Below are 13,090 nucleotides of genomic sequence, written 5' to 3' on the forward strand. Positions count from 1 at the left end.
ATAAACTCTCAAGCACAAGGAGACACTAAACTCTGATATGTAGGCTATATCGTTTTATTTTATTTTAAAGAAGTTAAAACATTGTTATGGTAAAGAAAACATTAATGAATCATAAATGGGCTTGACTGAAGCTCCCTTGAGTTATAGACATATTATGCCATTACAGGAGACTAAAGCATATTTTGAGTAGGAGTGTGGGGGAAGCAACTCTGAGAATATAGTTCACCAAGCTACCAATCACTCCTGTTGGAAGAAGTTAAGCTACACTAAAGCTACCCTTTAAAAAAATATGGTTTACTGAACTAAAGTTACTTTGAACTACTTTGTGAAAAACCCCACTTTGTACCATATGTCAATCTGAAATGTCATAGACAACAAATTCCAAGATCAGATCACTTTGGGGTCATATGTTAACAGAATGTGTAATTTAGCCTTTTAAAAACACAAAAACGATTTTCAAGTGAGATTCATTTATTGCCTATTTTACCCATATTTTATTTTTGCCAAAAGATTAGTGTGTAGTTCCAGTAGTTAGCTACGCCACTACATGGCAAAAAATGTAATACCTAGTTCACTTCTCCCCAAACACTGAGTAGGACGTCATGAAAATCTCTGTTGGAAAATACAGTTTAATGGTAGGAGATACAAAAATATATTATTGATGGCTTCTCTAGGAAGAAAGGAGTATCTTGTACATTGCATCCTGCAATGTGCAGCATCCGTTACAATAAATGGTCCTTTTCCACACGAGAGGACAATTTTGAATCATGAGTGTACAGCTGTATTACAATAAACCAAAGGAAGTGTGAAACTAATTTACCAGATGTTTGTCTAACCAATAGTTTAAGAGTGAGACTTTTAAGTCCTTGGTCTGACATGTTGAGAATGTGCATGAAATCCCCCAGCTGTGAAAATGACTCAATAGTCCCTCTGGGCTTATTGTGATTTCAAACCAGCTACTTCTTGTTATGAATTAATACATTAGCTGCTCTTATTACAAATCAATTAAGAGGGACTGTGAAGAGGGGAATGTGCATATACTGTGAAAGGTTTCCTGGTGAACCACTGGCAGATGGTTTTACGACAGAGGTGCACTTGACATTGAGCTACCTAAATATAGTCACAGGGTCCCCTGCCCGACATGGTTCAGAACTAACAGGCATACGGATCCCACATCAATGGAATTGGAACTGGGGCTTCAGACGGGACCTCTCTGTGGCGAGCAGTGCAGCACTCCAATGAGCTGCCGGCACAGCTGCGTGGTGTATATTAATGTCATTCCATTGACTAGCCCACTAAGGACAACGGTAAGAACCCACAAACTCCAGTCTATAGCTGCTGCTGAGACAATTGTACACAAATGCATGCCTTAAGTTTAAAGTCCATTTTGTACCCTCACTTTCAGGGCATTTGTTTGTTATTTTCCCATGTTAGATCAGTGAAAGTAAAGACGTGCAAATATATTGTGCAAAGGTACCACTGTCCAAAAACCTAGTCAGTTTACGTGATAGTTGGTTAGGTAACGACATTGTAAGCCTTTTATAACTGCTTAGACAGTGTTTACAGGCACAATTGTATTTGTAGTGCAGTTTTAACAAAGTTTCAGTACTGATTTGATTGAATGCCAGCACAAGTCAAGTAGAGTTCAGGAGGTGGTTAGCAAGACAGTAGTCACTGGACCACGAGCTATGCATTTCCCACCATTTGCACATAGACCTACATGACAGTTGGCTATCCCCCATCATAGCCTATATTTGACCTTATATTAAGAACATTCCCAATTACCCACAAGGCAGACCTTCAAACTCCATATTCCCAACTGGCCAGGCTGGGCTGTAAGGCATGTACGCATACTCACTTACTTATTATTGGTTGCTCCCTTTAGTGACCACTACAAGGATCATGGGATGAAAACTGCCTACATTCTTGCCCTCCCTATCTGTAGGACTAGTGGATGGTGGGTAATTTAGGGAGATTATGCAAGTATTACATAAAAAACTGAAGAGGGGGAACGATGAAGAGTGAGAGTCACAGCTGTTAAATTCCAGTGTTACGAAGGAATCAAGCAGCAAACCAAATAGTTTCAGAAATGGAGAAGGCACATAATTCAAGTTCAGTTTCAAGTACTGCAGCCAGTTTGCTACAGCAGGAAATAATCGTGCAGCAACAGGAAATGTGAATTATTATGTTGATTATAATTAATGGACAATTTTGTAGGGGTTGATACATTATTCGGAAGGGAAAAAAGAAAAGAATAGAAGAAAGTTTTTTGTTTCTGGCCATTTTGAGCCTGTAATCGAACCCACAAATGTTGATGCTCCAGATACTCAACTAGTCTAAAGAAGGCCAGTTTTATTGCTTTTGTAATCAGAACAACAGTTTTCAGCTGTGGTAACATAACTGCAAAAGGGTTTTCTAATGATCAATTAGCCTTTTAAAATTATAAACTTGGATTAGATAACACAACGCGCCATTGGAACACAGGAGTGATGGTTGCTGATAACGGGCCTCTGTACGCCAAATGTAGACATTCCGTAAAGAAATCTGCCGTTTCCAGCTATAATAGTCATTTACAACGTCTACACTGCAATTCTGATCAATTTGATGTTATTTTTAATGGACCAAAAAAAAAATGTTTTTCTTTCAAAAACAAGGACATTTCTAAGTGACCCCAAACTTTTGAACGGTAGTGTAGATGTACTGTATATGACAGAGGCTATAAGTCTGTGCAAAGACGTGAGAAAGAATTTGATGGGCAGCCCCTACGGCAGACTGTGTTTATGAATGACATTACTCCCCTTCCTCTCTTTATATGATATAATGAATGGCAGTGTTCATTCACAGCAAGAGTGCTTGTATAGACAAAGGCATCACTTGGCTGGCAAGATGTTTTCCTCTTTGGGGCATGCCATCTGTGTAATGGTGAATGCATGTCGTTGGCACGTTGCCCTTCGCCCGCGTAGACTGGTGGTAAATGGCCATTGCCAGATCATGAACTGTTCCCAGACAAATCCAATTAAAGTCATGCTGACTCACTGTTGTGTGTTAAGCCGAACTCTTGATTTAGGCTAGAAAATGCTTATAAGCTTGCATTAGTCCTGGCCAGTCTAACTGCTGATTGGACTTGGAAGAGCCCAGCAGTCATTTCAGCCCATCTACATCCATCATCACTGCAAATATGACTGGTAAAAAGTTAAGGTACACACAGACAGCCTGAAAGGACTGAGTCACCATCATTGATATAGAACACCTCTATGCTCACCGTACTGTATACTGTACATCATTAGGCTATACTGATTTTCAGATCGTCTGTACAGTACAGAAATCCCTCTCTTCATGAATTATGGTAATGGTAGTACATTTTACAGAATGGCACATCTTCTTGACCCGTGATAATTACTGATGTGATTTAAAACACACAGGTCTCTCTTCACATGTGACGCAAGACATGACACCACATCTGGAATCTGTTTAAAACAGTTACACTAAGGACTCGTCAAAATGTAACTACTTCTTAGGATAATTCTTTCAGGTTTTCATGTAGCCCTCTAGATTAACTTCTGTATAATCAGCTGTGCGGGTTTCATCTCTTCCAGTATTCTTATTTTTACTCCTACTCACCTGGAACAGACACTATTAGGTGGTAAGGACCTTAAAAGAGCGCAGACGGCCTCATCATTTATGTATTTATTCCCCGTCTGCAGCCACCACTTTTGAATTTTTGTGGATATTTCGTCCTTTGCAGAAATCGGAGGCTTAACTGATGCCCAAGCACACACACAGACTTACACTGAGGCGGACATTTAAAACATATTTTTTCCTGACACGGGCCTCTTCCAAATGCTGGCTCCCTCAGCTGACAACCTCTCCTGCAAACTGAAATATCTCTACCTCAAGGAAACCAGGCCTCAACTACATGGCACGACACTAAGTGAGTATGTAAGGTCAAAGAGGATCCCAAAAGGCCTCCGTATTCAGAAAGTAGCTACTCTGGGTCGCAAAGATGAGGATTTCTGCATCAAGTGGTGGGAGGTCCTCAATAAAGCCTCCTTGGACCTTAAGGTTCTTATCTTTGAACACACTCAGTAACGGACCAAAACTAAGACAGAGATCTATGAAACCAGAACCTTTTAAAGCTCTGGAAGAAGATCTCAAAATATCCATGATAACCTACAAAAGACAAAGCTAAGCAAACTGAGGAGAGATACCATGGACAACCGCGATGACAGGGTGTACCCATGGAGGTTGAACGCACCATCGCAGGGCTATGGAAAACCTAAGAAGCAAGTCGGTTTAGAAGAAAAAAACATCCTACACCTTTGGCTCCAGCAACTCCGATTTTCAATCTGACTCTGACCAGGGTTTTCAAAGGGAAGGAGAACGACACAGCCCTGTAGCAGGATCAAGACCCCAACAGTACTGCTACAACACCAGACAAAGAGAACGAGGAGGGGTCGACACAGAATGGGGAGCAAGATTTCAGCAGTGGTCGAACACCAGGACCAGAACCTAATCTTCAACCTGTCCGACAACAACCTGACACCAGTTGAGCAATGCCTTCTTAAACAAAGGCTTGTCCTATGTCCCCCCTTCTACCAAATAATCCATTTAAGCTAAAGGTTGAGATGTTCCAATTCTATAGATCCATCAAGTTGAAATATTTCAACAACAAAAGACAATGTGCAGGTGTACAATCCCACTACTGAATACCACTCTAAGAGTCAAAAGTAACTTTTGTCCACCAGTAAACAATGCCAATATTGACATTTTTTTGTAATCTGGTGGATGTTGACTTGATCCTGCAGTCGTCTAAACACAGAGACATTGGGAAAGTTGAACGTGATACGCTGTCGTCCCTGAGCAGCAGCAACAGGAAAGTGGTTTGGAAACCCGCTGACAAAGGAGGCGGCTTAGTAATGTTAAATAAAGACAATTATGACTTTGAGATCATGTCCCAGCTCTCTAATGGGACTTGTTACACCAAGATGGAAAGCAACCCTAGCACCATTTTTAAGGAAAAAATTGGCTATTTTCTCCAAAACGTATTGGCAGAGGGCCACATCTCGAAAAGCTGAATTTAAGTTTCTTAAAAAAGACTTCCCTTCGGTCCCTCTTGTGAACGTTAGGAAGGCAGTACATAAATCATTAGAGAAGCCCCCTGGACGGCCTATTGTAGCATGTAATGACAGTTTAACTGAACCCATTTCCCATTACGTTGACCGTATCCTACGTCCTATTGTGGTGTAACTGCCCTCATACTTGAGAGACACTGGCGATTTCATGAAACAGCTATCTGAACTTGAAATTGGTGATGACTATTTAGATTTCTCTCTCGTTACCCTAGATGTTGTTTCTTTATATACTAATGTACCACATCACAAAGGACTGGAGACTTTTTGCAACAGAGATGGGACAAAACAGCACCTATACAGGTTTTATGTTGGACCTGGGGACTATCCTCCTATACAATAACTATTATTTTTTTAAAGACAGGGAGCGACTATGGGCTCCATTTTCTCTCCTGAGAAAATGTGTGGGTTATCTGCAAGACTAGTTCATTTGGCACAATAACCCTTTCTCCCAACATATACTTGTGGAAAACATATATTGAGGATGTGTATCTCGTTTGAAATGGTCCCCTCAATGTGTTTGATGATTCTCTCGCTTACCTTAATCATATGGATCAATCTATCAAGTTTACAGCTGAGATTAGTCATAGCTAGATATCTAACCTTGACACCTTGCCTCGGGGTCCTTATCGACTACTTGGCAAGAACAGACAAGAACAGTATTCTCATGCCTCTTGTGCGCATCCCACATTTCTAAAGAAGAGATTAGTGTACACACAATTTCTGAGACTGTTGTATCAGTACAAATGCGCTTCAGAGTTTGAAAAGGAGGCCCGCTCATACCCTGAAGAATGGCTTGGTGATGCCCTCAGTAGAGTACATACCATTGGTGAGACCTCAACTGGAAGGAATAAAAGTAATTAAAAAAACATGCATGTCTCTGCACCACTAAATATTGTTCTCTGAGTGATGACATCACATCAAGGGAGCGATTAAGAAACATTGCACTGCCATCACGGCTGATCCTGCTTCACAAATTATTTTCTCTGACCCTCCTCTCTTTTCACACTACAGGGCCAGGAATGTCAGGGACTTCATTGTTCGGGCTGTCCCCCCTGAAAGTAAATGACGTAAGACTGGACGAGGTGACTGGCTTCTATCCCTGCCGCAGTTGTGCAGCATGTAAGGATTCCTGTAACAAAGTGAGTGTATTCATCAGCTCTGCCATTGGCAAACAATACGCTTACATGCAGCTCTTCTAATGTCATATACCTTATCTCCTGTCCATGCAATGATCCCCTATTGCACGTCATTTCTCAGAGGCTGGTCACCGCGTCTCCTCCATGTCCTTCTGTGCTATACAACAGATTAAACATTCAAGTAGGGGTGGTAAGCTTGTACTTAGTCTTCTCCAGACAGAATGCAGGTGGATGTTCTACTTTTAAAAAACTCTCCACCCATCAGGCATGAATGGCATGAATGAAGAATTGTTATTGAAGGGTTTTATATAACTGCTATATTGCCTCATTGGTGTTCAATATCCCCATCTAGTGGTGTCTCTAGCACCCTACTCTACAATCCTGTGTTATTTATTCTGAGGAATGTTCACATGTAAAAGCAATAATTGATGATATTTCTCTGTCCGCTTTTGTATCATGCATTCTCTTCTACTATGCACAGTTATAGATTTTCTGATGTGTTTTCTTGCTTGATCATGTGACATGCAATTACCCTTGAAATAGAAGCCAGGTGTGTGTGCTGACATTCACACTGATGATGGCCTGAGGCCGAAACGTTTGTGTTTTGTTTTCACCTTTCATTTATGCACCATGATGTTTTAATAAACATCTTTATTTTGCATTTAAGACTCAGTTTTGGATGTATTCTTTTTTTTTTGAGAGTGTGCGGGACATTATGAAGGGCAGCACAGCCGACGATGGATTTTAAAGAACTGATTGGGTCACTACTTGACACTAACAAACGCCCCATAACGCCCCATAATATCTGGCCCTCTGATCTCCCTAAATTGTGGCATTGAACGGTTCAGCAGATGTTTAGCCCTCCATAACTGGCTACTAGACTATTGCAGCTCTGTGGGAGTAACATTTATTGACAATTTTGATACCTTCTGGAAACAAAGCTTGTATTATAAGAAGGATGGGATTCACCACCCAAATCCTTTGGGTTCCTGGATCCTTTCACAGCATTATAAGGCTGCGTTGAGACAATGACTTATCAATGACCCAAGTCCAGCTCATTTAATCCCTACCATTGTGTCGCTGAGTTGTCATAATGTTTCAGCAAATGTACATTATCCCAGGGACGTTGGAAGACACAATGTAAGTAACCTAATTGATGTCCCTCTTACTGCCCTGAATGCCTCTGCTGATCCTACAGCTATTGTATGCAGTAATCATATGCCTATGAACCAGAGTTATACAGTTAGCACTGAGGTGGTGTGCACTAGCAGGAAGTCCACTGTGTGCATCTCACCCTGCACTAACATAAATAACCGAGAATGTCTACCTCTGCTAAATTTCCCAGTAAAGCAAAAAAAAACAATCAAGCATCCCAGAAAAGTGTTAACAAGGTTCATGAAGTCAATAATATGCCACTAACAGATGTTCATATCTAACAATCTCTGAAACTCACTTAGATAATACCTGTGACGATACAGTGGTAGCAATACATGGTTTTAATATCTACAGAAATGCCAAAGGTGGAGGTGTGGCTGTTTATATTCAGAACTGAATTCCTCTAAAGCTTAGAGAGGATCTCATGTTAAATACTGTTGAAGTAATATGGCTACAGGTTCGTCTGCCTCACCTAAAGCCCATTCTTGTGGGAAGCTGCTATAGACCACCAAGTGCTAACAGTCAGTATCTGGATAAAATGTGTGAAATGCTTGTTAATGTATGTGCAATCAATAGAGGTATATTTGGGTTATTTAAATATGATTTATTATGGGTTATTTAAATATTGACTGGTTTTCATCAGGCTGCACACTCAAGATAAATCTTCAAACTGCAACTAGTGCCTGCAACCTGGTTCAGGTTATCAATCAACCTACCAGGGTAGTGATTCCTATGTTGTAAAGAATATTTGTTGGTCTGTGGTGTGTAATGACAAGCAACCAGACGCTGAACTTAACACATTTATGAAATTGCTTATCTCGGTTTTCTTATAAGCATGCACCCATTATGAAAGTTACTGTAAAAACTGTTAACTCCCCGTGGATTGTTGAGGAATTTAAACATTTTATCGTTGAGAGGGATGAGGCAAATTAAATGGCAAATAGGTCTGGCTGTACAACCTATTGGCAAACGTACCTCAAATTGAGAAATCATGTGACTAAACTGAATAAAAAGAATAAGAAACTACTCTATGAAATAAAGATAAATTACATGAAGAATGATAGTAAAAAGCTTTGGAGCACTTTAAATGAAATTTTGGGCAAAAAGGCAAACTCCACTTCATCATTCAATGAATCACATGGTTCATTCATCACAAAACCGTCTGATATTTCCAACTACTTTAATGATTTTTATCATTGGCAAGATTAGCAAACTTAGGCATGACATGCCAGAAACAAACACTGACACTACACATCCAAGTATATCTGACCAAATGACAAAAGACAAACGTTGTAATTTTGAATTTTGTAAAGTAAGTGTGGGAAAGAATCTGGATAATATAGGATGATATTGCCACTCCTATTTGCCATATCTTCATTTAAGCCTACTAGAAAGTGTGTGCCCTCAGGCCTGAAGGGAAGCGAAAGTTATTCCTCTACCTAAGTATACGAAAGCCCCCTTTACTGGCTCAAATAGCCAACAATCAGCCTGTTACCAACCCTTGGTAAACGTTGGGAAAAAATGGTGTTTGACCAGATACAATGCTATTTTACAGTAAACAAATTGACAACAGACTTTCAGCACGCTTATTGGGAAGGACACTCAACAAGCACAGCACTTACACAAATGACTGATGATTGGCTGAGAGAAACTGATAATACAAAGATTGTGGGGGCGGTTTTGTTAGACTTCAGTGCAGCTTTTTACATTATCGATCATAGCCTGTTGCTGGAAAAACATATTTGCTATGGCTTTAAACCCCCTGCTATATTGTGGATAAAGAGTTGCCTGTCTAACAGAACACAGAGGGTGTTCTTTAATGGAAGCATCTCCAACTAAATCTAGGTCAAATCAGGAATTCCCCAGGGCAGCTGTCTAGAACCCTTGTTTTTTTCTATCTTTACTAACTACATGCCACTGGCTTTGAGTAAGGCCAGTGTCTATGTATGCGGATGACTCAACACTATACACATCAGCTACCACAGCGACTGAAATGACTGCAACACTTAACAAAGAGCTGCAGTTAGTTTCAGAATGGGTGGCAAGGAATAAGTTAGTCCTAAATATTTCCAAAACTAAAAGCATTGTACTTGGAACAAATCATTCACTAAACCTCAACTAAATCTTGTAATGAATAATGTGGTAATTGAGCAAGTTGAGGAAACTAAACTGCTTGTAGTAACCCTGGATTGTAAACTGTCATAGTCAAAATATATTGATACAACAGTAGCTAAGATGGGGGGGGGGAGTCTGTCCATAATAAAGTGCTGGTCTGTATTCTTAACAGCACTATCAACAAGGCAGGTCCTACAGGACCTAGTTTTGTCACACCTTGACTACTGTTCAGTCATGTGGTCAGGTGCCACAGTAAAGGACTTAGAAAAATTGCAATTGGCTCAGAACAGGGCAGCACGGCTGACCCTTGGATGTACACAGAGAGCTAACATTAATAATATGCATGTCAATCTCTTCTGGCTCAAAGTGGGGGAGAGATTGACTTCATCATTACTTGTATTTGTGAGAGGTAGAGGTATGGACATGTTGAATGCACCAAGCTGTTTGTTTGAACTACTGGCACACAGCTCGGACACCCATGCATACCCCACAAGACATGCCACCAGAGGTCTCTTCACAAGTCCAGAACAGACTATGGGAGGCGCACAGTACTACATAGAGCCATTGACTACATGGAACTCTTTTCCACATCAAGCAACTTTTAGATAAAATTCGTGTTTTTTTAAAATCTGATAAAAATACACCTTATGGAACAGCAGGGACTGTGAAGCAACACAAACATAGGCACAGACACATGCATACAAACACAAGATAACATACACACTTACACATGGATTTTGTGTTGTAGATATGTGGTAGTAGAGTAGGGGCCTGAGGGCACACACTGAATGTGTTGTGAAATCTGTTGTGAATATATTGTAAAGTATAACTGCCTTAATTTTGCTGGACCCCAGGAAGAGTAGATGGGGATCCATAATAAATACAAATACATGTTGTCCGCGGTTGTGAGGCCGGTTGGACATACTACCAAATTCTCTAAAATGACGTTGGAGGCTTATGGTAGAGCAAATAACATTTAATTCTCTGGCAACAGCGCTAGTTGACATTCCGGCAGTCAGCATGCCAATTGCACGCTCCCGCAAAACTTGAGACATATTGTGTTGTGACACAACTGCACATTTTAGAGGTGCCTTTTATTGTCCCTAGCCAAACTGCCAAACCTGTCAGGTGGATGGATTATCTTGGCAATGGAGAAATGCTCACTAACAGGGATGCAAAGAAAATTGTGCCAAAAAAAATTCAGAGAAATAAGCTTTTTGTGCATATGAAAGATTTCTGGGATCTTTTCATGAAACGTGGGACTAACACTTTTTTACATGTTGCGTTTATATTTTTGTTCAGTACACACAGATGCAACTGATTTGCTGTTTGGTTGAGTTTTTTTTTTTACAAAAAGCCCATAGCATTCACTACCTCAGATTTTTTCCTTATGGAATATGTCTGTTTAGAAAATATATTTTCTTACAGTAACCAATGTCAGCTTGAGGCCTTCTCTTGCATCTATGGCTCTATACAACATAGTATAAGAGACCAACAATTAAGCTATCAATGCTATTCGTTAATCTTATTTCAGGACCATGAGGACAAACCCAACATGCTGTTCTCCTTCCACACTGAGCTCAAACCTACAGTCACCGGGCCACAATTGTGACAGTGGAGCCCAGAGTGTACAACAGGACCTGGAGATGTCCTCACTGAAGATGGAAAACTGTAGTCAAACACTGAGCCTTATAATTTCATTCAAGTTGAAGAGGAGGAGTAGATTTGGAAATCGGTTTATCATGTTCAAATAAAGATGACCAAGTAATGAAAGAGTTCTGTTTTGGATGGCCTATGTTATCACAGTGAGATGGGTTCTATGAGTGGATTTACACACCTCTAATATCACTTGGCCTAAAAGCTGTGGACTGCTAGCTAGCTAGCAAATGTCATAGTTTACAGCTAATTCAAATGAAGCCTGCGGATAACTTTGCTAATATCTCTCCCACACAGGCCCTCAATCGGACTCTGATGAGCAGCCCGGTAGCTGTCTGAGATAGTCCCAAGCCTACTCAATGCTGATTGCAGCCAAGCTCTTGCCTCTGGGAACCCCAGGCGCAGAAAAAGACCCTGTGCACGCACTGGTCAGTATACAATATTGTTTACTACAATTGTCATTAAAGTTTAGTTGGTTATGCTACACAAGGAAAGACAGCATTCTCATTCATGACCTCAGTTTTTTTTTAAGCATCCATAAAGAGATGTATGGACGGAAGTAAAGCTAACAAAGATGCACGAGAAATGGCTGAAGGCAGAGGAGGAGAAACGGAGGAGGCATGATAAATGAGGAGGTGGAATGCAAGTTGTGAGAAAAGTGGTGGTTGTATGACGACAACAACAAATTGTAACAGATGATGGCTCGTCACATAGAGATGATGGAACAACAGATGATTGCCGTTATGAACATACACCGGCCCCTCTTCCATGAGTAGTGCTGCATTGCTGCTTAATGGTCCTGAACCTATGGGCAGCACTACATCACACGGCTTCAGACAACCGTCAGAAGTAGTCCCGCCACAAAATGTATAGGTGTATTTCAACTTCAGAACTTTTTACTTATTTCCTCCGCTTTGTATTAGTTTATAGTGCTTTGCATTGATTTTACATTAAAGTTTGACTCTTTAAATCAGTTTTATTTTGGAATAATTTGCCTTTTTATCAGTTTGATCGAAAAGGTATGCATATATTACACATGTAGTTTTATGTACAGCTTTGGGAATGTAGTCATACATTTTCATGTTGAACAATTATTATTAATCTTTTAAATGTGATGAAAATTCCTGAGGATTTTTTTGCAGGTACATTTTGAAACTTTCTAGATTTTTTTTTAATGTTAATGTCATGGACTGTCAGGCCTGCATTCATAACTCAATCTATGCATTTGAGAGTGATTACATTTCTCAAGCCCAATCCCAAAGCTTTATAGCAACAATGTGGCTGGGCTGCCATTTGGCTTAAACTATTATAGCGTGTGGTTTTCAAATGCTACAATGCAACGGCTTTCACATCACATTGTTTAAGGTAAATCATCCTTTAACATATGCATTTAATTAACTCAAATGACAAGAATTCTAGGTGAGGAAATGCAGTGGTAGCTTCTTTTTCCTTTGTCTCAATCAGTGGCGACACGTCATTCAGAGCAACAACAAAATAATATATATAATTTTTGCCTGTTTTGCATGTCATTTTGGCACTAATACGTGTCCCATATCAGTTTGCAAACAATGTAAAACAAAAGAATCATTGAGTTAATAAAGCCGCATACAAACATGGTCGCTTTTTTTGCTTTCTTGAGTAAGGCAATCCCGAAATGCAGGTGTTTCAGCCTAGCTCAGAGCCTTTTGTGGTGGTGTGGCAGCCAGCGGAAAATACGGAGCGTAGGGGTTGGCAACGTTCTCTAGTTGCGCCGTGATTGGCTCAGGGTTCTGTCACTCATGGGGACACTACGTCACCGCAAAATGTATGGGCAGAGCTATAAAATTCAAGCCCCTTGGGTGCTGCCATAGATTTACATTAGAGGTGCCCATCTAAGAAGACTCAAGGTCATTGGCC

The 13,090-nt window shown here is 40.3% G+C and overlaps 1 long non-coding RNA gene across 2 annotated transcripts in view; it reads left to right on the plus strand.

The window, feature by feature from the left end:
• The window catches only part of LOC129831173 (uncharacterized), a 33,188-nt gene extending 20,149 nt beyond the window's left edge, over nucleotides 1-13,039 (plus strand). The window contains exons 3-5 of one of the 2 annotated variants that reach the window (XR_008755681.1): nucleotides 6,144-6,271; nucleotides 11,492-11,622; nucleotides 11,715-13,039. This is a non-coding gene — a long non-coding RNA (uncharacterized LOC129831173). Of the gene's footprint in view, nucleotides 1-6,143; nucleotides 6,272-11,491 lie in introns of both variants that reach the window. The other variant, XR_008755680.1, reaches the window with a different exon arrangement.
• Nucleotides 13,040-13,090: the final 51 nt, after the last annotated feature.

This window comes from Salvelinus fontinalis, chromosome 32 (assembly GCF_029448725.1).
Source record: "Salvelinus fontinalis isolate EN_2023a chromosome 32, ASM2944872v1, whole genome shotgun sequence".
Lineage (NCBI taxonomy): Eukaryota > Metazoa > Chordata > Actinopteri > Salmoniformes > Salmonidae > Salvelinus > Salvelinus fontinalis.